The sequence below is a fragment of the Malaclemys terrapin genome, chromosome 3 (genome assembly GCF_027887155.1).
Source record: "Malaclemys terrapin pileata isolate rMalTer1 chromosome 3, rMalTer1.hap1, whole genome shotgun sequence".
NCBI classification, from domain to species: domain Eukaryota; kingdom Metazoa; phylum Chordata; order Testudines; family Emydidae; genus Malaclemys; species Malaclemys terrapin.
This window is the reverse complement of record NC_071507.1, coordinates 44,787,185-44,808,830: the sequence shown is the minus strand read 5'-3', so window position 1 is coordinate 44,808,830 and position 21,646 is coordinate 44,787,185. Positions and strand designations below refer to the sequence as shown.

Sequence of the window (21,646 nt, the reverse complement as noted above, 5' to 3'; positions counted from 1 at the left end):
AGTCATGGACAGGTCACTGGCTATGAATTTTTGTTTACTGCCTGGACTTGTTCATAATTTTCACTAAAAAATAGTGACTAACATGTAGCCTTAATAATAGTTCACTGAAGGGTGGTGTGTAAGGTGTCCGCCAAGAGCCAGAAGCCGACTGGTTGTCAAAATCATTGTGAAATGTATGTACCGATAATATTTAAGGAGGTATGTATCTATACTGAAAATTATGTACTTAAGGTCTTAGAGTTAAGGCAGGTCACCAGGAGGTGAAATACCTTGGATATGATCCTTTGAGGTCGGAGGTAACAGACACCTATCTCCCTGACTGGCCATTTGTGTACTGTATGCCTCACAATGTATGACTACCTACATACTGAGCCAGCTGCCAAATAAGAGACAGCGAAATCCACAGGATGGAACAAACAGAGGGAGGGAGGTACCCTCTTTATGAATAAAGACAAAGGACTGATCTGATCTATCATGGCGTGCAGAGTGACATAATAAAGCCTTCACCGAGGAAGCAAGCTGATGGGAGGCTTGTCTTGTGAAAGGAGGGTCATAGCCAGCCTGGTTGTAAAGTGTTGCAAGGATTTTGGACGAGCAATACTTTACACGACATGAGAATATCTTGTTAATTAAGTCTAGGCTCTCAAATGCCTGTTATGATTTTATTTTATATGTGCCCATTTGTTTCCAGTCCTTCTACTTGCTACAACTTGATCTCTCCGCTATGTTTTGCCAAATCAACTTAGAATTGATTTCACTATATACACATCTAAGTGCTGTGTGTTGAGCAGAGGTGGAACTGGTAAGATGGGGTGTACTGTTTCTTTGAAACAGTGAATCTGAATACTGCAAGTGTCCAGTAGACCAGGTGCTGGACAATCCAGGGAGGCGCTCAGAGGGCTTGAGGATTGAGGTATGCCAATAGCTAACCTGCAGAGTAACAGCAGGACCTGCAAAGCTTAGAGGGACATGCTTGTGTTGCCTGGGGCAGGTGAAGTGAGACAGGCACCGAACTCATTCCCACAAGAAACTACCCAGGCGCCTATGCCAGGGAAAGGGTTCCTGTTCGTGGATTGCTTGCTGATCTAGGCACCTCCCTGCAGCCTGGACTTAGATACCGATCTCTGAGAAAGGGGCAGGGCTTGGCACATTAGACGCTCCCACTGTCTAGCTTAGACAGGGAGCCATCTAGCAGGCTGGATTTGTGGACTGTAGTCTAAGGCGCGCCCTCCCTCCTTGCATTATATAGGGCAGTGGCTCTCAACCTTTCTAGACTACTGTACCCCTTTCAGAAATCTGATTTGTCTTCAGTACCCCCAAATTTCACTTCACTGAAAAACTACTTATACAAAATCAGACATAAAAATACAAGCGTCACAGCACGTTATTTCTGAAAAATTGCTTACTTTCTCGTTTTTACCATATAATCATAAAATAAATCAATTGGAATATAAACATTGTACTTACATTTCAGTGTGTAATATATAGAGCAGTATAAACAAGTCATCGTCTGTATGAAATTTTAGTTTGTACTGACTTCACTAGTGCTTTTTATGTAACCTGTTGTAAACCTAGGCAAGTATCTAGATGGGCTGATGTACCCCCGAAGGACCTCTGTGTACCCCCAGGGGTACACATACCCCTGGTTGAGAACCACTGCTATGAGGGGGCTTAGACACCTAGGCTGGCTTTGTGGATCACAGTGTTGTTCCTGTGATTCTTCTAGGTTTCTAAAAGTTCAGCACTGTCAGGCTTAGCAATGCAATGCCTCAGTCTCTTCATGGATCCCATTCTAAGTGACTTGCCAAAGTTCACACGGGCAGTCTGTGTCACAGCAGAGACTTGAACTCAGTCTCCCAAATCCTAGGCCAGCGCTCTAACCACTGGATCGTCCTTCCTCCTCTTTTTTATTGTCCTAAGTGGTTATCAACTAACTTTACAATCCAGTATGGGTCAGTCCTAGAGCTGGACAAACCATTTCCAGAGAACAAGGTATTATTTTAAACCCCTCTTTCTGTTTGTGAGTTATCCAGAAGGAGGCTTCAATCTTTTCAGATTAGCTCATTATTTGACACTATTTGTGTGAGTGTATTGCTAACTATGGGTCGCTCACAAATTATTTGTCAGGGCTTTTGCTTAAAATGTTTGCTCTTAGTAATTTGCTATTTGCAGTGACCGGTTGCCTGTTCTATTATTTATTTGAATGGCATAATGTGGGCTAGTGGCTAGTGCACTGGAGTGCGATGCAGGAAACCGGGGTTCTATTCATGACTTGGCCACTAGACTGCTCAGTGACATTCAGTAAGTCACATCACCCCTTCTGTGCCTCAGTTTCCCCATCTGTAAAACAGGGGATTGATCCTTACCTCTTTGGTAAAGCACCTGGAGCTCTACGGATGAAAAGCACTACAGAAAAGCTAGATGGTGTGTGTGTTATTGGTGCCTGGGAGCCCCCGCCATAGGTCAGAACCCCATTTTGCTAGACACTGTATAAATATAGAACAGAAAGACTGTTCTTGTCCCACAGACTTTACCCATGCTGACTGCTATCTGACTGGATGACTCCAAAACCCACAAAACCTTCAAGATGGCTGCCACACACTTTCAGCATGGATGCATACTCATAGCTCTTTTATATTTTTCTGCAAATGAAAATTTGCTTAGAAATACCCAGGGTGTGAAAACAAAAGGGATCACTAATAGCATTCAGGCAGATTTACAGTTCTTGTTTGAATTAATGTTCATGATGCTTTGCAGTATTTACTTGACTTCACTCAGCCTGCACTTTGGTCCACAACATGCTGCAGGGAATGGCTTTTGAAGCTAAGGGAACTTCAAAGTTTGTTGCTGAGCTTTGAAGTTCATCCTTCTATCGACCCACTTTCAAAACTAGAGCTACAAATCCTCCCTTGCTTTGTCTGCTACAGCAATGTCAGAAACAGCAGAAATCTATAGAGACAAACACTTCTTGCACAGAGGCCCTGTGCAATTTAACCAATCTGACCACTAAGTACTTTATCAAAAGCTTTTGAGAAGCCACACTAGAAATGTACATACAAGCATATAGGAAAAATCTTTTTTTGCTAGCTCTAGCTATAACACACCATATAGCTGTTGCCTTTTGTCAGAACAGGGCTTCTTCTCTACGTGCCTCCTCACCTCTTTTCATTTAAATTCTGTAGGAGTTAGAATGGCATAAATTGTTGTTGCGCACCGATATTAAAACATTTCTCCTGCTCTGGGTGACAGAGTATTTAATAATAGATATTTTTTGCTCACCTCATCAAGGTCATGCCTTCTACTTCTAATATGCATTTGAAATACATCCTCTATTGCCCTTAGAAAGAGAACAAAAAAAAAAAACCCGTCAGCACACAAAAAAAGACCACTCAAAAGACAATATATTTTCAAATAAAAGATACTGATTGGTCTATCAAATCTTTATAGATACATTCTAACTTCTCACTTTTACTCTAGGTTCCCTATTTTTCTACCAAAGGTATAATCATATTTTTTTAACCTCACAAGTATTTGAAAATTAAAAAAAAAAATCTAATTCCCTTCATTCTAAAGTACACACATCAATCAGTGAGAGTTCTGTCTGGGATGAAATACAGCCAGATAACAGTAGGGTTCCCCCTTCATGCTTTTAATTTCAATCCCTATATATTCCTTTCTTCCACCTTTAATGGAGAGTCTGTCTATGGTACCAATATAACACCCAATCACAACATGGTGGCCCCCTTATAACACTTATATTGCGTGTGGGATCTAAGTTCCAGTAAGCCATCTCAGACTGTCCTGCTGTGTCCCGACCACACCACAAATTGTAACTGTGGGGCCAAAGGATGATTGTACCTTTTGTCCCAGCCATTCCTGGACAGACCAGAACCTGACAGCAAGACCTATGAAATTATGAGTCAGAGTGATCAGCAAGGTGCCCACCCAACAACTGAACCCACGGAGGAAGGCTCCTCGGACAAAGTGAACCTATAAGACATAGCTCAGGTAAAGAGATTATAAAAAGCAGAGGTGAAGGCAGTTGTAATGGAGTGGGAACTGACCTGGGGTTGTGTAAATCTAAACAGGGGACTTACAGCTGTTTCTTTTCTGAAAATCTCTCAACAACTTGACAACGCCTTTCTAGAGACCTCTGAGAACCTACACAATGGTAGTGAAGTAGGGGTGAATCTATCACGCATCAGTTGTTTTCGCTCATGCCTGAGACACAGAGCTCAAAGAGGAGACCCTAGATAAGAACCAGATGGAAGAATGAACCAGCTCGGACCTTGTAATTGTCATGGGTCGCAGCATTCTTTTTCCACAGGCTGCTATAAAGTGTGTTAAACCATGTGACTAATAAAACTTGTTTTTGTTTAAATTTGTCACTGTGACCATCTTCTCCATATTCGTGTTAGTAAAAGACATTATAAGTAACTGTCATATCTACACAGGTGGCTCAGTTAAAGAAAACATATTACGCCCCCGGGAAAGTTGGGAGATTCAGAGAGTGAACACTCTTTTTCAAGCAGCCAAAATACATAGCAAAACTTTGCATTGAAGACAGGTAACAGCTTGGCTTTCAGACCAAGATGCTAACACTTTACACAAACTGGCGTGAACACATGTCAAAAGAAACAAGACACTGGTTTCAGATGTGGATGCACAATGGCAGGTAGATTTGGTGGATATGCAGCAGGTCTCCCCACACAATAATGGTTTTAAGTAGTGTTACACTGCAACCTTTCAGGAAGAGTACTGATGTTTTGTTTCTAACTCTATGTGTATATGACACGAACATAGCGCTATTCAGACAAGAATTTTTGAATTTCAAAATCTGTTACCTTTTGGTATCCACATAGGCCATTTGTAGATTCTCTCTCTAAACAGGCTTCCCTTTCAATAAATCTTAAGAGAATCACTAAGGGGTGAACTTTCATAGCCCAAATCCTTGTTAACCTGAACACAACCTTTTATACTTTATGTACTACAAGGTGTGTTCGGTTGTGAAAATGCTTTCGGAATGTGTTCCTTAGTCCAGTAGGTAAATCACTATTTTTCGAGATGGCTGTGACCAAATGTAAAAGAAACACTAATGGAAACAGGTAGACATAAGAAATAAGGGTTTAACTGAATAGGAAAATTAGCGCTTCATGTTCAGATCTAGTTCTGCCCCAGTGATTGAAAACCAGACAGTCATGAAAAATGCATAACTGTAGTGAACTGGAAGTCTCAGTTGAAGTCTTCAAGCATTATACTTATACTGCATTTAGCAATTCAACTCTGAGTTTTTAAAAGGAGACCATTACTGATCAGAAGTTTTAATCTTCAAGGATATTAAATGTTGTTGATAGAGATTCACCAGAACAACATTGGGTCACTATTCACTTTTTATAATATATCTATCTCAGAGTTTTATTCTGCCACCCATCACCTTATTAGCTGAGTGCCTTCGACAGAAAATCAACAGGAAAGTCCCCAGCAGACTTTGGTTCATGCACCCTGTAGACCTGTAGTGTGGACAACGTGCATCAAACTACATGTCCCAAGACCCATGTATGTTCAGAGCGCAAAAGGGCAAACATTGTGGCTTTGAGTTGTGGGGAAGTGAGGGTTGGGGGGAAGAAAGGCTGTGTTCTGGCAGCTGATCCCAAGGACACTTTGGTGGAGACAAGTAAGATACCTATGGGAGCCTCACACAGCAGCACCTATGACTATATTAATTGAGAGCATGTGATGCACACTCTTCTCTCATTCCCATGCACCAGCTCAGCTCTACTGGTCAATGGAAACAGGAGAAGCAGGACAATGACCTCATCCCACCTTGTTTAAGGAGTCTAGCTCTGCTCTGGCTGCTCAGATCTCCCAGTCCTTGCATTACAGAGGTGCTAGACTGGGATTGTGCCCGTCTCCCACATGGCAAAGGATAGGCACCCTACACCCTCTGTGCACCCAGACAGGACAAGGCACAATCTAGTACTATGTATGCCTAGGGAAAAGCTAAAAGGTGAACTGGCAAAGAAAGCTACTTGTGACTGTTTTGGGAAACCACACTAAAGAAGGTTAATTTAGCTACAGATGTGTGATTTTTATTCAATATTATTTGCAGTATTTTCTGATGGACACCAATCCTTCTGATTCATTTAGTTGCTGCTAGCGCATGCTTTTAAATAATATCTATGTTATGAATATATTCATAGGGACACAAAATATTTAATTAATTGCAACTCCCCAAACCTAGCAAAGCTTCAGTATTTTTCAACAAATGATGAATGTCCCTAGGCAATTAAAAATGTAAACGGATCTAAACCAGTGCGTAGACATGTCCTTTTGGCTGAGCCCAAGGCAGTCAGAGACCTGTTCCATTTATCCATCATGGGGCAGGAAGCAAATCCTGAACTTTAAGTGATTTCTCCAAAAAATCCAACAAGAACCAAAACCTCACACTTGTGTGAATGGCTTTTTTTTTTTTTTAATTTTATTTCAATCTTAAAGATTTCGGTTGGAATCTGCTAGAAGGAAAATGAAAGATTCTGATTTGGGGTCAGTGACGAAAAGAGCTAGGAAATCCTAGCATGAATTCAACAGAAAAGAACTGAGTTCTGCAACTGACAAAATGATTCCTCTAACCAATGAAAACATGAGGTTTGCCACCTGCTCAAAGCCAAAGTCCAAAGGAGGCTACGAGACATAAAAAAATAAGCAGTGGCAAGAGATCCTCTGTGATCCAGGGTTTCATAGACCAGGATGACATGAGAAGCTTCTTTCAAGCAACAAAAACTATATATGAACCAAGCTCCAAAGGCCCAACCCCTTTACGTTCCCAGGATGACGCCACCCTCCTGAAGGACAATGCGGCATTAAACAACGCTGAAAGGAGTGCTCTGAGAGCCTACTAAACCGCGAATCCATGGTCTCTGAAGACACCACTGAATCTATTCCACAACACTTGGCAATGGAACACCTTGCTGATCTCCCATCTTCTGAGGAAGTCCGGTGTGCCATCACCAAGACAAAAAGTTCACAAGACACCAGGCCCAGACGGCATCCTAGCTGAAGTATCATGGAACAATCCTCCAACACAAACTTTGGCAACTCCTCAACAAAATCTCGACCTTTGAAGAAATTCCACCTGACTTTAAGAACGCAAACATTGTTACAAAATTCAAGAAAGGGGACAAATTTTTGTGTGGGAACCACTGAGGTATTGCCCTTCTCTCTATTGCAGGGAAGATCCTTGCCTGTATCCTACTAAACTGCCTTCTCCCCCTTGCTGAGGAACTCCCCAAATCACAGTGTGGCTTCAGGCCTCCCAAGGCAAAACTGACATGATCTTTGTGGCATGACAGATTCAGTAGAAGTGCAGAGAGCAACACCAGGAACTGTTCATGGCATTCATCGATCTAACCAAGGCCTTTGTCTCTATCAATTGCGATGTCCTAGGGAAGGTGCTGTGTAGGTTTGGCTGTCCACAGAAATTCATTTCCATCATCAGACTACTCCATGATGGGATGACTGCCATCACTCTGTGCAACGGCTCAGAGAACAAATCATTCATCATTCACACTGGTGTGAAGCAAGGCTGTGTCATTACTCCAAGGGTATGTCTACACTACGGGATTAATCCGAATTTAGATAATTCGGATTTGAGAAACAGGTTGTATAAAGTCGAAATGAGTGCGGCCACACTAGCACAGTAATTCGGTGGTGTGCGTCCAAGTACCGGGGCTAGCGTCGATTTCTGCACTGTTGCACTGTGGGTAGCAATTCCATAGCTATCCCATAGTTCCCGCAGTCTCCCGCGCCCATTGGGATTGTGGGTTAAGATCCCAGTGCCTGATGGGACAAAAAACATCGTCGCAGGTGGTTCTGGGTACAGCCTCACTTCCTCCCTCCCTCCCTCCCTCCCTGCATGAAAGCAACGGACGGCAGACAACCATTTTCGCGCCTTTTTTCCTGGGTGGGTGAACACTGCAGACTCCATACCACGGCAAGCATGGAGCCCGCTGAGGTCAAGACAGCACTCATGAATATTGCAAACACCTCGCGCGTTCTCGTGGAGTTTATGCTCAGCCAGGACCAGAAAAACGAGGCGAGGAGGCAGCGGCGGCGGCAGCGCAGCGACAAGCATGATGAGGACATGGACACGGACACGGACACAGAATTCAGTGAAACCACAGGCCCCGGTGCTTTGGAGATCATGTTGTTAATGGGGCAGATTCTATCCATGGAACGCCGATTCTGGGCAAGGGAAACAAGCACAGACTGGTGGGACCGCATAGTGTTGCAGGTCTGGGACGATTCCCAGTGGCTGCGGAACTTTCGCATGCGTAAGGGCACTTTCATGGAACTTTGTGACTTGCTGTCTCCTGCCCTGAAACGCCAGAATACCAAGATGAGAGCAGCCCTCACAGTTGAGAAGCGCGTGGCGATAGCCCTGTGGAAGCTTGCAACGCCAGACAGCTACCGGTCAGTCGGGAATCAATTTGGAGTGGGCAAATCTACTGTGGGGGCTGCTGTGATGCAAGTAGCCAAAGCAATCACTCAGGTGCTGCTACGAAAGTTAGTGACTCTGGGAAATGTGCAGGCTATAGTGGATGGTTTTGCTGCAATGGGATTCCCTAACTGTGGTGGGGCAATAGACGGAACCCATATCCCTATCTTGGCACCGGAGCACCAAGCCACCGAGTACATAAACCGCAAGGGGTACTTTTCAATGGTGCTGCAAGCACTTGTGGATCACAAGGGACGTTTCACCAACATCAACGCGGGCTGGGCGGGAAGGGTTCATGACGCTCGCGTCTTCAGGAACACTACTCTGTTTAAAGGGCTGCAGCAAGGGACTTACTTTCCAGACCAGAAAATAACCGTTGGGGATGTTGAAATGCCCATAGTTATTCTTGGGGACCCAGCCTACCCCTTAATGCCATGGCTTATGAAGCCATACACAGGCAGCCTGGACAGGAGTCAGGAGCTGTTTAACTACAGGCTAAGCAAGTGCAGAATGGTGGTAGAATGTGCATTTGGCCGTTTAAAAGGTCGCTGGCGTTCATTATTGACTCGCTCTGACCTCAGCCAAAGAAATCTCCCCATTGTTATTTCTGCTTGCTGTGTTCTCCATTTACCTTGCTGTGATCCTGATTCTCATCCGTGACCGCATTCCTGATGGAATCAAGATTGAGCATCGTATGGACGGTGAACTCTTCAATCTCTGACATCTCCAAACAAAATCTAAGATCATGAGAATTGGCATCACTGACCTTCAGTGTGCAGATGACTGTGTCATTCTCGTACACACACAGGCCAACCTGCAAAGTACCCTAAATCTTTTTGCAGATGCCTATCACAGCCTGGATCTCTCTCTCAACATCAGGAAAACCAAGGTACTCTACCATCCCTCACCTGGACTCTTTGTACTCCACAAATCACCATCAGCGGAGAACCCCATGAAAATGTAGACCATTTTCCATACCTTGGCAGCCACCTCTCCCAAAGCGCCAACATTGACACTGAAATTGAATACAGGATCCGCTGTGCCAGCACATCCTTTGGAAGACTACTCAAACAAGTCTTCAACAATAGGGATCTGCAAACAGGCACCAAGATCTTGGTTTACAAGGCAGTTGTCATTCCCACCCTTCTCCATGGGTGTGAGACCTGGGTAACCTGCAGATGACATCTCAAGTGGCTGGAGTGGTTCCAACAGCGCTGCCTCAGGGGGATTCTCAGGATCAGCTGGGAAGACCGACACACTGACATCAGCATTCTCTCTGCAGCCCAGATCAGCAGTATAGCAGCACAGGTCATGAAACTCCGTTGGGCTGGCCACTGTGTATGCAAGGCCGGCTCCAGGCACCAGCTTAACAAGCAGGTGCTTGGGGCGGCCAAGGGAGAGGGGCGGCACCTGCGGCAATTCGGGGGCGGCAGGTCCCTCACTCCCTCTAGGAGCGAAGGACCTGCTGCTGAACTGCCGCCGCCGATTGCGGCTTTTTTTTTTTTTTTTTTTTTGCTTGGGGCGGCAGAAATGCTGGAGCCGGCCCTGTGTGTACGTATGCCTGACACTCGCCTCCTGAAGCACGTACTCTTCTCTCAGTTAAGTCAGGGAACAAGGGCTCATGGAGGACAGCAGAAGTGCTTCAAAGACATATGAAAGAACACCTTAAAAAGGGAGGCATCAACCCAACAAACTGGGAAGACTCGGTGTGGAACAGAACACAGTGGCGCCACACCATACACCAAGCCGCAGCTCATTTTGAGGAGAACAGACATACTTATGAGACAGAGAAGCAACAAAGGAGGAAAGAAAGGGCACATCAGTCCAGCCAACAAATATGTCTCCTCCAAGATTACACCTGTCACTTCTGGGGGGAAATCTGCAGGGCATGAATTGGGCTCCTCAGCCACTTAAAATCCCACCAATGAACCCCCCTTGGCAGACGTTACCCTCGCATCGAGGAATAGCCGAAGACAAAGACATGACTGATTGTGAAGGTTGGCACCTCTCCCTTCTCTAGATGGCACTTCACAAAGACCAAGGCCTAAACATGCTTGCATTTAAATTCTCTCTCCTCCTTACAGCAAAAGCACCTTCTAGTTAAGGTGCAGGGCAGCAAGTAGAATAGGAGAGAGCAGACTTACATCAAAGTACATTTTGTCATGCTTGGATTCACTGAGGGCAAACAGGGAAGTGTGGTTTATCAGAACCTTCCACAACCTTCATTATTAGAAATGTAAAACAGTGTGAGAGTGTAAATGCATAATTTAAATTAGGCAACATGAAAACTGCACATGATGTGACAGTTAGATACCTGAGTTGGCTGGGCATATTATTTTTTGATCTTCGTTAATGATTTAACGAGAGAAGTCAAATGGAGTGATGCATTGTATACTCCAAAGAAAAAAGCATTGCTATATAGATATTAATTTATTCTACCTTTTTTGTTCTTGTGTTGGGGGAAAAAAGCCACTGTGCAACATCTCTTGCTCTGCGGCACTTTATTACGGAAGATTCAATGTAGCTCTGTGTTACTTTATGTAGGCTCGGAGAAACCAATTCAAACCAGATCTGGAACACAGAGCCATCTCGATAACAACAATGCATCTCACCATTTTATGCAATGGCTCAGTCCTATGAACAGACTCTGAGAACATAATGTCTGTTTACATCTACTCCATGTTTTCAGGAAATAGGAAGATCACTGCAAATATTTCCCATTTTGTTTCTCAGCTGTGTGTGTTATTGGTGATCCTATTACAAAGTGTAAAAGCCAGGAGAAAAAAGAAGGACAAATCAAAGGGATCGATTTCAAGAATAGCATTACGGCCTTCATCTTCACAAGTCCTCCAATACTTCATACTGATTATAAAATTAGTCACAATTTCTTTTTTCAGATGACTAAATAAGAAGAAATGTCAAGTACTTACTCCTTGCAGTAACAACTTCTAATCAAAATATCATTTGTAACTTCTTGAAGAAACTGAAGGTATTTCAACTCTTCTTCTCTATACAAACATGAAACAGACCATCAGCATCAATATTCCCAGACAAGACAGGGCTTTGTGTTTTATTTCCATCCTTTTTTAATGTATACAGAAGACAAACCAACTTGCAGTACTAATGAGTGTGACCTTATTTCAACAAAGGTGGCTTTCATTTTTTACTACTGATTGCATTGTAAAGGCTTGTCTTCATTAGGAAATCTTATTGTGTTTCAATACAGTGTTGAGGAGTCAAGATAGCAGAGTTCATGCTGATCACCATATTATCCTTGTCTACGCTGACCAGTTTGTTGTACAGAGAGACAAACCCTAAGAGGCTTTGTTAAAATGTTAACAAAAGTTCAAAGGTGTCTAGGAAAGTAAGCCTATATGCCAACTTGGAGCATGGACAATGCACCCTTTCCCAGGGATGCAGACAGGAAAACAGAGAGCTTTTGGGGATGTCCCTACTCCTATATGGAGGGCTTGCTGTCTGCCAATTGTTCCTAGTTGCAAGAATTGTAAATATGCTGGTTGCTCTGAGAGATAGGCCTTTCTTTCTTTGACCATTGCTCTTCCAGGAGAGCAGTTCATGCTAGTCAGTGGTCCCCGTCCCATTATCACTCATCCTTACCTGAGCATGGTGCTTTTTCTGGGCCATTGTCAATATTCTCTTACTGCAATCCCAATACCACTGATTTTAACATTCAGAAGAGAGGCTTTGTTTTATTTGCAGCTCTTGTTTAAGAACTGATTTTATTAAGCAATCCTACGGACAAAAACATTTACTGAAGGACATTCCCAGAAAGTTCTTATTTGGCTGGCAGTTCACGGTGATTACAAGACGTTTCTAATAAAGAATTTTGTCAAGATTTTCAGTAGTGACTATTGATTTTTGGGTGTCTCCACTTTTCAGAGGCAGTGTGCTTTGCACTTTCTGAAAATCAAGCTTCTTTAAAGTATCTAAAGTTGGGCACCCAAGTATTACTTTGAAAAATCTTTGCCTTTTATGTATAACCTATTTAAAGAAAAATAATAGCAACATCCGGGGGTATGGTTACTGTGAGATAAGCCCCACCTATGTGACAAAAATCTGTATCATCTGTGTTGTCACTTCTGCTTACTGTAGTGTACCTGTTTCCTGGTGGTTAAACAAGCTCTGGTGACATGATTTCAATTTTCTGTTAGCTTCTTACTTTAAATATTTCAACATATAATAAAAAATAATTGAAAGGGAGAACAAATAATTCACTTACTTCTCCTTAAGTTGTGATCTTAGAGAATGAGGTGTTTGAGGCTTCATAAACCACGATTCATGTTCCTATCATTTTCAGATGAAGAGAAATAAGATTCTTTAATACCTCTATATTAACATTTTATATTCCCAATGAAATCATCAGGGAAAAACTATTTGGGCTTGAAACACATATAAGATCACTACAGTTCTGTTGCTTTTACATAGCAGCACACTGAAGCAACTGGCCAATTCATACACAGTAGATGACCCAGTAGCACATGAAGCCACCTGGTACCAATAATCAGTATGAGCAAAGTACAGGGGAAATATATCATTTAAAGCAGAATGTGTGTATGTAGATAGAGAAACAAACATATACAACCTGATATGAAGGACACAAACAATACAATAAATAGAAATGGCAGGTTCTGAGAAATGGAGAACAGTTGAGTTTACTAAAATAATTTCAAGACTTTTTCCAAGAAGCACCCTAAAATTCATTTCTTTTTCTATAAAAGAATGTGAGAAAGTGGGAATTTTTGTATTTTTTTTAATGAAGCCTCAGTTTCCCCTATGTGCTTCAGTGTTAGTGAGGGAGTAGAACGGGTTGTTTACTTTCCATAAAGGCTCAGAGACTCAGGGGTGAATGGCTCCTAGCTGTCTAGGGTTTGGGCCCCATATCAAAGGAGCTTTGGAGGAGACAATGGCAACCCTACTCAGTGGGACTTTGATACCTGGCAACCAACAACCATGGATGGCCCACCTCACTTCAAGAAGGCCAGCACTGTTTGCCCATCTGGAGAACAGAGGGCTGGGGAGGTGCCGGGGATGGTAGGTAAGGGCTGGCTGCTGAGGGTTTCTGGCACACACCTGAACTAGGACAAAAAGGTCTGTGCTGACCAAGATGGACTATGCTGTCACTTTCTTTTCTCTGTGCTAACCAAGGACTTCCTATGCTGTATTCCAGCTGACTAATAAACCCTACTGTTTGAAAATGCTGGCTGAGTGTCCCTGCAGATACTGGCAGAGGTGCCTTGCTCCCTAAGATTGTACAAGTCTCCCTCAGGGGTCTGCCTCAGCTGGACTTGCTGAACGGAGCTCACAATGTGAAGCAGGGGTGCTGAAGGACCCGAGGTCCGGCTTAGGGAGGTGGTGAAGCCATGTGGGTTCCCCTGGAAGAAGAGTGAGACCCCTAGCGGGTCTGGCTCACTGAAGGGGTCCTCCCAAGGACTGTTCCAAAGCTGGGGCTATAGCATCAATCCTTTGGATCCATGACAGGAAGATGCAAAACACTAATGAGAAGGGAGTTGTATGGGACACATCTCTCACCGGAAGGTGCACAAGAGCTTAGCAGTTGGGAGCAGGGTTGAGTTTAAGGAGGGTGCAGGAAGGTTCTGGCTGCTGGATTAGGGATATGAAAAGGCCCAAACTCCATTGCATTCTTTCAGCAGAATGTGCCTGTGCATTCTCAGACAACCAGGGCATCTGGGTCCAATTCAATGCATAAAGCATCTTCGTCATATTGCATATCTGCATTTTTTATATCCCTGCACTAGAGCAACTGCCCACTGTGTGAAGCTGTGCTAGCTTACCATTAGAGTGGCTTTGTTTACCAGTACATCTCCACTCATCAGTCTTACCTAAGCACTACATTACAAGATGTATACACTGTTATTGTCTCACAAGGATCTAGACGCATCTACTAAAAATACCAGTCCTTGCTCTAATGGTTAAGAAACCAAATCCAGTAAATGTTTCTCATTTCCCAAAACTCCGTGAATTCCTCCCTAGCTGTGAATTCTATTTTCATCATTGCAGTAGAGAATAAGATACACTCCATTACAGATACACTGTAGATACACCTGGCTTTTGATTTGGGATCACTCTTGCTGTCTTTGAAAATCCTTAGGAACTCTTCAGGAGTACATGCAGTCCCCACTGCCTTTGTAATATTCAAGACTGGCCAAATGGAAAAGAAATCGGGGAAGCTCTGCAAGATGGTTTCAGACTTCTTGTTCCCTGTTCCTTTGACATCTCAAAAGCAAAATAAATATAGGAGAGAGTTTTGAGTCAGAAACAGAATTGTGCATTTTACCATCTGATAACTAACTACACCTCTACCCCAATATAACGCTGTCCTCGGGAGCCAAAAAATCTTACCGCATTATAAGTGAAACCGCATTCTATCGAACTTGCTTTGATCCACTGGAATACGCAGCCTCGCCCCCCCCCGGAGCACTGCTTTACTGCGTTATATCCAAATTCATGTTATATCGGGTCGCGTTATATCGGGGTAGAGGTGTATATTAGTTTAATTTCACACACGAATATGCCTTCACTCTCATCCCCTGCGTAAAGAACTTAGGGTGCTGGAATATATTGAGCTATTATTTTTATATACCTCAGAACCTAATTTGGGTTTTCCAAAGAACTCAGTTATTTTAGCTGTTTCTATTGTAACCACACACACCTATTGTCATTATCTAGCCTATCATGCTAGATTCCTCAAATTTCTCACTTCTCAAATGCTTACATAGCCTGTTTAAATAAATGACACCTTATAACACGATTCAATTTTTTGTCACTCTCCTTTAGCTATGTCACATGAAGCCCCATTATGTTAACAATTGCTCTAAAAGCACATTACATTCGAAACCAGGTCAGTTTTTGTCTCTGAATATTGCTGCCATATATTGTTACCTCATACCAAATTGGGTACAATAACCTTAACTGGATGCTGCGTGGAGTAATCTGCATCAGATCTCAGATGTGCATCTTCTACAGAGCTGAAAGATTAAATGGAAAATGCTTAATAAAGATGACTGCAGTTTTAAATGATTTTCTTGGAAATGAAGTCATTTAATTTTTAGCATTAATGTGCAAACAGAACAGAGAAGTTCTTCCAGTATTTTACCTGCATAACTCTCCTGGCCTTACGCTGTATGTTCCAGTTGATCTAAGAGACAGTCTTCTGGGTGAAATGCTCTTCATTTTGTGAGGAGGATTATAATACCTATACTTTGAAAGAAATGATTGACTTGATGTCTTTAAAATTTGGGGGGGAAAAAGGCTGTTTTTTTTCTGTGAACCAATCAGAATGTTTGTCAAGGAGGTCACCACTACATGTTTTCTTCTGAGGGTCTTGAAATGTCGTCTTCCTGCTGCAAACCACCGCACACAGGTGAGCCTGGCTATGTGGTATAGTGGATAGTTTGAGCATATTAGATCTGTGAACAGGCGTCTGAGCCAAAGCTTGCTAAACAATGTCTCAAATAGTCTCTCTCGCAGTTAAAACTAGTGATGGAATTCTTGAGGGGGGCTTCTGAAAGGGTACAGGTGAGTGCTGTTCTTCCTGAGTCATGGAGCAGACTTTCCCACTTGGTGCCAAATACAGGCAACTCTTATCCGGCCACTGCAGTTCAGAGAACAAACAGTTGAGCCACAAATGCCACAGCTTACCAAAAACAGAGTGTCTCCAAAGAATCCATTTCACCATAGTATTCTGTTTAAGAATGATTAAGAGGAGGCTCACTGCCCCAGCAGGAGCTCTGCAAGGCCTTGGGTCACAATGACTTCCAGAGTTGTGCCACCTTTACACCTGGTCATGGCCTTGCCCCCAACTCCATGCCCTTTATGGAGATTAAGGTTGGTAGTAACACTAGCTCTGGAGAGTCACTGCTCTCCCTCAGCTCAAGAGCTCCTGGTATGCTGGGCCTCGTTCAAGGAGAGGGATCAGAAGGGGAGAAAGGCTCTTCCTTCTCCACAGACTTCTGTGTATTCCCGCTTGTGGAACTGGTGACCCCTGCAACCAAGCTCACAGACTCTCTACCAAAACAGAATCCACTGGGACTGCGTCATCCACTCTCTGTCTTATGTACACATGCAGGTGTTAGCACAACTGGTCCCCAATGTTTGGATTCAAATAGGAAGTCGTATGCTGTCTGATTGCTCTAAACATAAATGGTGAAATCCTGGCCCCACTGAAGTTAATGGGAGATTTGCCACTGGCTTCAATGAGGTCAGGATTTCATCTGTCATGTGTGCTTGCCCCTTATATAATTGTCATAGATATGAAGATTTTAAGGCCAGGGAACACCATCAGATCATCAAGTCTGACCTACTGTATAACACAGGCCATAGAATTTCACCCAGTTACCCTTGTGTTCAGACTAAAACATATCTTGCAGAAAGACACCCAGCCTTGTCTCATCCAAGTTCCAGGTAAACATTTGTCATACCACAAACAAACAAAAATCCCAAATCGTCTAAGAAAACCCAAATCTCACAATGTAGCTGGCTGAGCAATTTCTGCTCAAGACTGAGTCAGGGACTGGTAGTAGAATAGTAGGGGGCTTGCAGGTCAGAAGTGAGGTCCTTTAGCTGAGTTTGGTGTGGAAGATTTCACAGCACCTACCCACAGAGACAAGTCTCTGCATGCTGTGGTAATTGACAGTTAACAATCATGTAGCCAGATTAAGCAAATTCTATTTGTCTTCATTTCTTCCTGAAATAACGCAATTACTATATGGTGAATGGCACAACTAGTTGAAAGACTGTATTCAAAGAGTAATCATCAATGGTTCCAGCTGTGAGGACATATCAAATAGGGTCCCAGAGGAGTCAATCTTGGGTCCAGAACTGTTCAATATTTTCCTTAATGACTTGGATGAAGGAGTGGAGAGTACGCTTATAAACTTTATGGCCAACACTAAACTGAGGGAGGTGCAAAAACTTTGGAGGACAGGGTTAGCATTCAAAAGGATCTTGATCAAATTGGAGAATTGGTCTGAAATCAGCAAGATGAAATTCAATAAAGACTATTGCAAAATACTACATTTAAAAAGGAAAAATCAAATGCTCAACTATAAAATGGGAAATAAGTGGCTAGGAAGTAGTAATGCTGAAAAGGATTTGGGGATTGTAGAAGATCACAAATTGAATATGAGTCAATAGTGTGACCCTGAGTGTTGTATGTAAGAGAAGGGAGGTAGTTGTCCCGGTCTATTCGGCAATGGTGAGCCCTAAGTACAGTGTCCAGTTTTGGGCATCAAAGTATGTGGACAAATTGGGGAGAGCTCATAAGAGAGCAATAAAATTGATCAGAAGTTTAGAAAACATGACCTATAAGGAAAGATTGAAAGAACTGGGCATGTTTAGTCTGGAGAAGAGAAGGCTATGATTGGACAAAACAATCTTCAAATATAAAAGTTGTTATAAAGAAGATGGTGATCATGCTAGATTCCTCAAATTTCTGACTTCTCAATAGCTTACATATCCTGTTTAAATAAATGACACCTTATAACATGATTCAATTTTTTGTCACTCTCCTTTAGCTATGTCACATGAAGCCCCATTATGTTATCAATTGCTCTAAAAGCACATTACACTCAAAACCAGGTCAGCTTTTGTCTCTGAATCAGCTGTTCAACTGTTCTCCATGTCTACCGAGGGTAGGATGAGAAGTAACCAGCTTAGTTTCTAGCAAGGGAGATTCAAGTTAAATATTAGGGATGAGAATTTTTAACTGATCACTTTGCATTGATCCTTGGGGCTGATGAGTCAATATCAAAGTTGGAAAACAAAAATGATGTGCCATTACATGTTAAAGAATCATTTCAAATAATTCACTTGTAAAAAATGAATGATGTACTTTCCATCACTGCTATGAGGAAGGACTCGTTTTGTAAGAATACATTTTCAAAAAACTAAATGTCAGTCATTTCCATAGCATTCACACAAAAAATACAATAGCCTTTTATTGTATCATACTTTAAAGAATCATAGAAGTGCTCAGCTGAGGTAGCATTACACATACCTAGACCATCCCTCACACATTTCTCTAACTTGTTCTTAAAAACTTCCAGTGTCGGGAATTCTACAACCTTTTTAGGTAACCTGTTCCAGGGCTTAAGTATCTTTCCTGGGCTGTACATTAAGACACCTTGGCTCAAATGAGCAAACGTGTTTCAGGAAGACCTATTTTGTCAATAAGGAGGCCAAGTAAGGATAAGAATAGTGAGATGAGTAGGTTGCAGTAGGCATAAGCTGTAGCTATCAAACATGACTAAGGCAGTGTATTGAAGCTTATGTCAAATCTTCATGGTTTAGCTTTATTCAGCGTGAGAGTAGCAAAGGGGCTTTGGGGGTGGTTTTTTTTAGTTTGTTCCGCAAATTTAAATCAAATATTAGCCTTGATTTAATAACTGTGTTAAACAATTACAATACAGTTGTTTGGTTAAAACGTAAAAAACCCATAGGTAATAAAACTGCATTTACTACTGCACTACACACCCTTCAGACTACGGCCATTTGAGAGAAAGTTTGTGTCTGCTTTTCATGCACTTCAATGCCATCTTAATGCAAATGTACTCACATCCTACAATAACAGCTGGCAAGGAATATGCTTACTTTTTGCTGCCCCATGGAAACACTCCTGCAGTTAAATTTGGGGGCAGAAACTATCCGTACAAGTTCCTTCTTATATTTTTCAACTGCTTTGATAAGTCTCTTTTTTTTTGCTGATCCCTGTCTATACATGTGAGAATGCAAAAGGAACTATTACAAGGCTAAGCAATGGTCAAGTGATAGAATATTAGTAACTCCCCCTCCCCTGGTGATATTTCCTTCTCTTGACACCCACTTACATATAAAGATGGCAACTCCTCTGTCTTTGGAGGGTGACATCTGCAAGTTCACCCAGTCACTTCCCAGAGCTCACCAAAAAAACACACTCCTTTGTATTTGGGGTGAAATTCAGCCCAGAGCCTTGCATGAGCCATCTACACTGGGGAGATTTTCCCACTGGACAGTGAATAGAAACTGCACTCTCTAGTCTCCTTCTCCACTCAGTCCAAAGCGGTCGAAGGACAAGGGCTTGGAGAAATAGAGGGGAACAGAGTTAAGCCAAAATGGAGTGCTTTGAAAATCCCACCCTTAAAACTCGTATATTAGAAGGAATTGGGAATGAAATGAACATTGAAGTCAATGGGAGCAGATTTAAGCCTTCCCTGAGTACTTTTGAAAATCCCATCGTTAATATTATCTGGTCTTTTTAGCTTTTCAAAACTATCAGCAGACACAATAATTAATCACCAAAGGTCTGATTCAACTCCCACTGAATGAAAGGCTCTCCACTGATTTAAACGGGAGGTGGTTATGGTCCAAAGTCCAGTAAACAACTTCCTGATACTTTGTATATCAACACTGCTCCTCAGCGACCTGTTCTGATGACCATTCAGGGAGCTTAATGTGAAGTGATACATTACAAGCTGAAACACAAACGTGTTTGTCAATTATTTCAGTCCAAGGTTTGCAGTCTTTTTCAGGATCACCAGTGACAAGCGTTTTAGATATCTATGCAATCAAACTGACATACATGCTATGTCAATTTTTATATTAATACCTACCTGATGTGCTACTTCTGTCATTTATTTGTAGGGTTGGCAGAATTTGATTTTTGTTTATAATTTTGATGGATAATATCAATGTTTATTTTTAAGCATTTTTTTCAATTTTTATCTTTTTAAATTTTCATGGTTGCAGAATATTATATGTTTTAAGCATTTTTTTAGTTTTTTAATCAATCTAAATTTTCACAGTTAGTGACAGTAGACACTGAGATTCTAAAAAGTAAATCTTTATAACGGTTAAAACCCAAATTGTCAACATATGTCAAAATATTCAAAGTAAACAGCCTTCAGTCAAACTCAGTTTCTCAAGCAGCATTTTTCTTACTTGGCCTATTTGTAAATTTCGATCATCATCAATGGAAATATTTTTTCACTGGTTTGTGTGTGTATGGTGAAATCCACATGTACCAGTAAAAATGTAGTTCTTCCTAGCCTATTTATTTTTAAGGGGGAAATAAGGAAAATCCCCCTCTCTAAACCATTGTCAGTTCCTCTGCTCTAAACATTCAATAATTTCCAGCCCTAGGAAATGTTTTCTCCTTCCTTTTTCTGCCAGTTATATTATCATTTCCTGCAAAGCTAGGCAATTGTTTGTCTTTCACACGAGTGCTCTCTCTCTCACCCCCCTCTTTCATTTCCCACTAGAAATGTGGGAAACAAAGAGCACCTGCCGGTATTACAGACCCTTGTCCTTTGGTGTAGTGAAAAGTTGAAGGGGGAGGTAATATGTAGCAGGAGCAGGAAGTTGTTTTACCAAAGTTTAATTTTATAAATACTTAATTCGCTGGAGACATTTTTCCAGTCACAAACCATATGCATTCAAAATGATGTTCATTAGCATTTAATACTGTATGGTCATCAGCATTGTGCATTAACATTTGGCATGAATGCCCACCAGTGGAAAGTCGTGACTGCCAGCACCGCAGCTTTAAGTAAGCTTAATGGATTTATTTGATTATCCATAACCCTGTTTTCTTATTAGTGTGAAACTTAATTAATCAAAGCAGGGGGCATACGTGGGGCAGCCTGTTTTTCCTGTCACCAGTCCGCTGCTCGTTTGGGAGCACATCAGGAGAACTCTGTTACAGTTTATGAAAACAAGCACACAACTTACGCTACAACAGCTTACTTTGCACCTTAAAAGTACAAAAGCAAAGACATCTTGAGTTTAAAATGCCACAGACCCTTGAGCCCTTTTCTCCTTATGCCTTGAATGTAAGACCTATTTATGTAGCTGTATGTTATTTATATTATAGTAACACGTAGGGTCTCTAACTGACATTGTGCTAAGTGCTTCACAAACCCACGATAAGAGACAGATCCTGCCCTGAGGAGTTTACGATCTAAAAGAGAAATAACATACAAAAACCAGAAACACACATAGGTGAGGTGACTCTCCCAAGGTCATGTAATAGGTCTGTGGCAGGAACAGAACTCATGTTTCCTGACTGTGACTAGACCAAACTGCCTGCACATTATAATTAAAATAAAAATTATATAATGGGGACTAATTGTGCTGGTT

At 42.1% G+C, this 21,646-nt stretch overlaps 1 protein-coding gene across 5 annotated transcripts in view; it reads right to left on the bottom strand.

Annotated features, from left to right (window-relative positions):
- LOC128834204 (centromere protein F-like) overlaps positions 1 to 16,037 on the bottom strand; it is a 72,256-nt gene extending 56,219 nt beyond the window's left edge. For 3 of the 5 annotated variants that reach the window (XM_054022789.1, XM_054022795.1, XM_054022792.1), the window contains exons 1-4: positions 15,630 to 16,037; positions 15,423 to 15,501; positions 12,735 to 14,749; positions 11,425 to 11,502 (exon numbers count right to left, since the gene is read on the bottom strand). The gene's annotated coding sequence lies outside the window, so the exon portion shown is untranslated. Of the gene's footprint in view, positions 1 to 11,424; positions 11,503 to 12,734; positions 14,750 to 15,415; positions 15,502 to 15,629 lie in introns of all 5 variants that reach the window. The other 2 variants (XM_054022790.1, XM_054022791.1) reach the window with 2 other exon arrangements.
- Between the last annotated feature and the right edge of the window lie 5,609 nt (positions 16,038 to 21,646).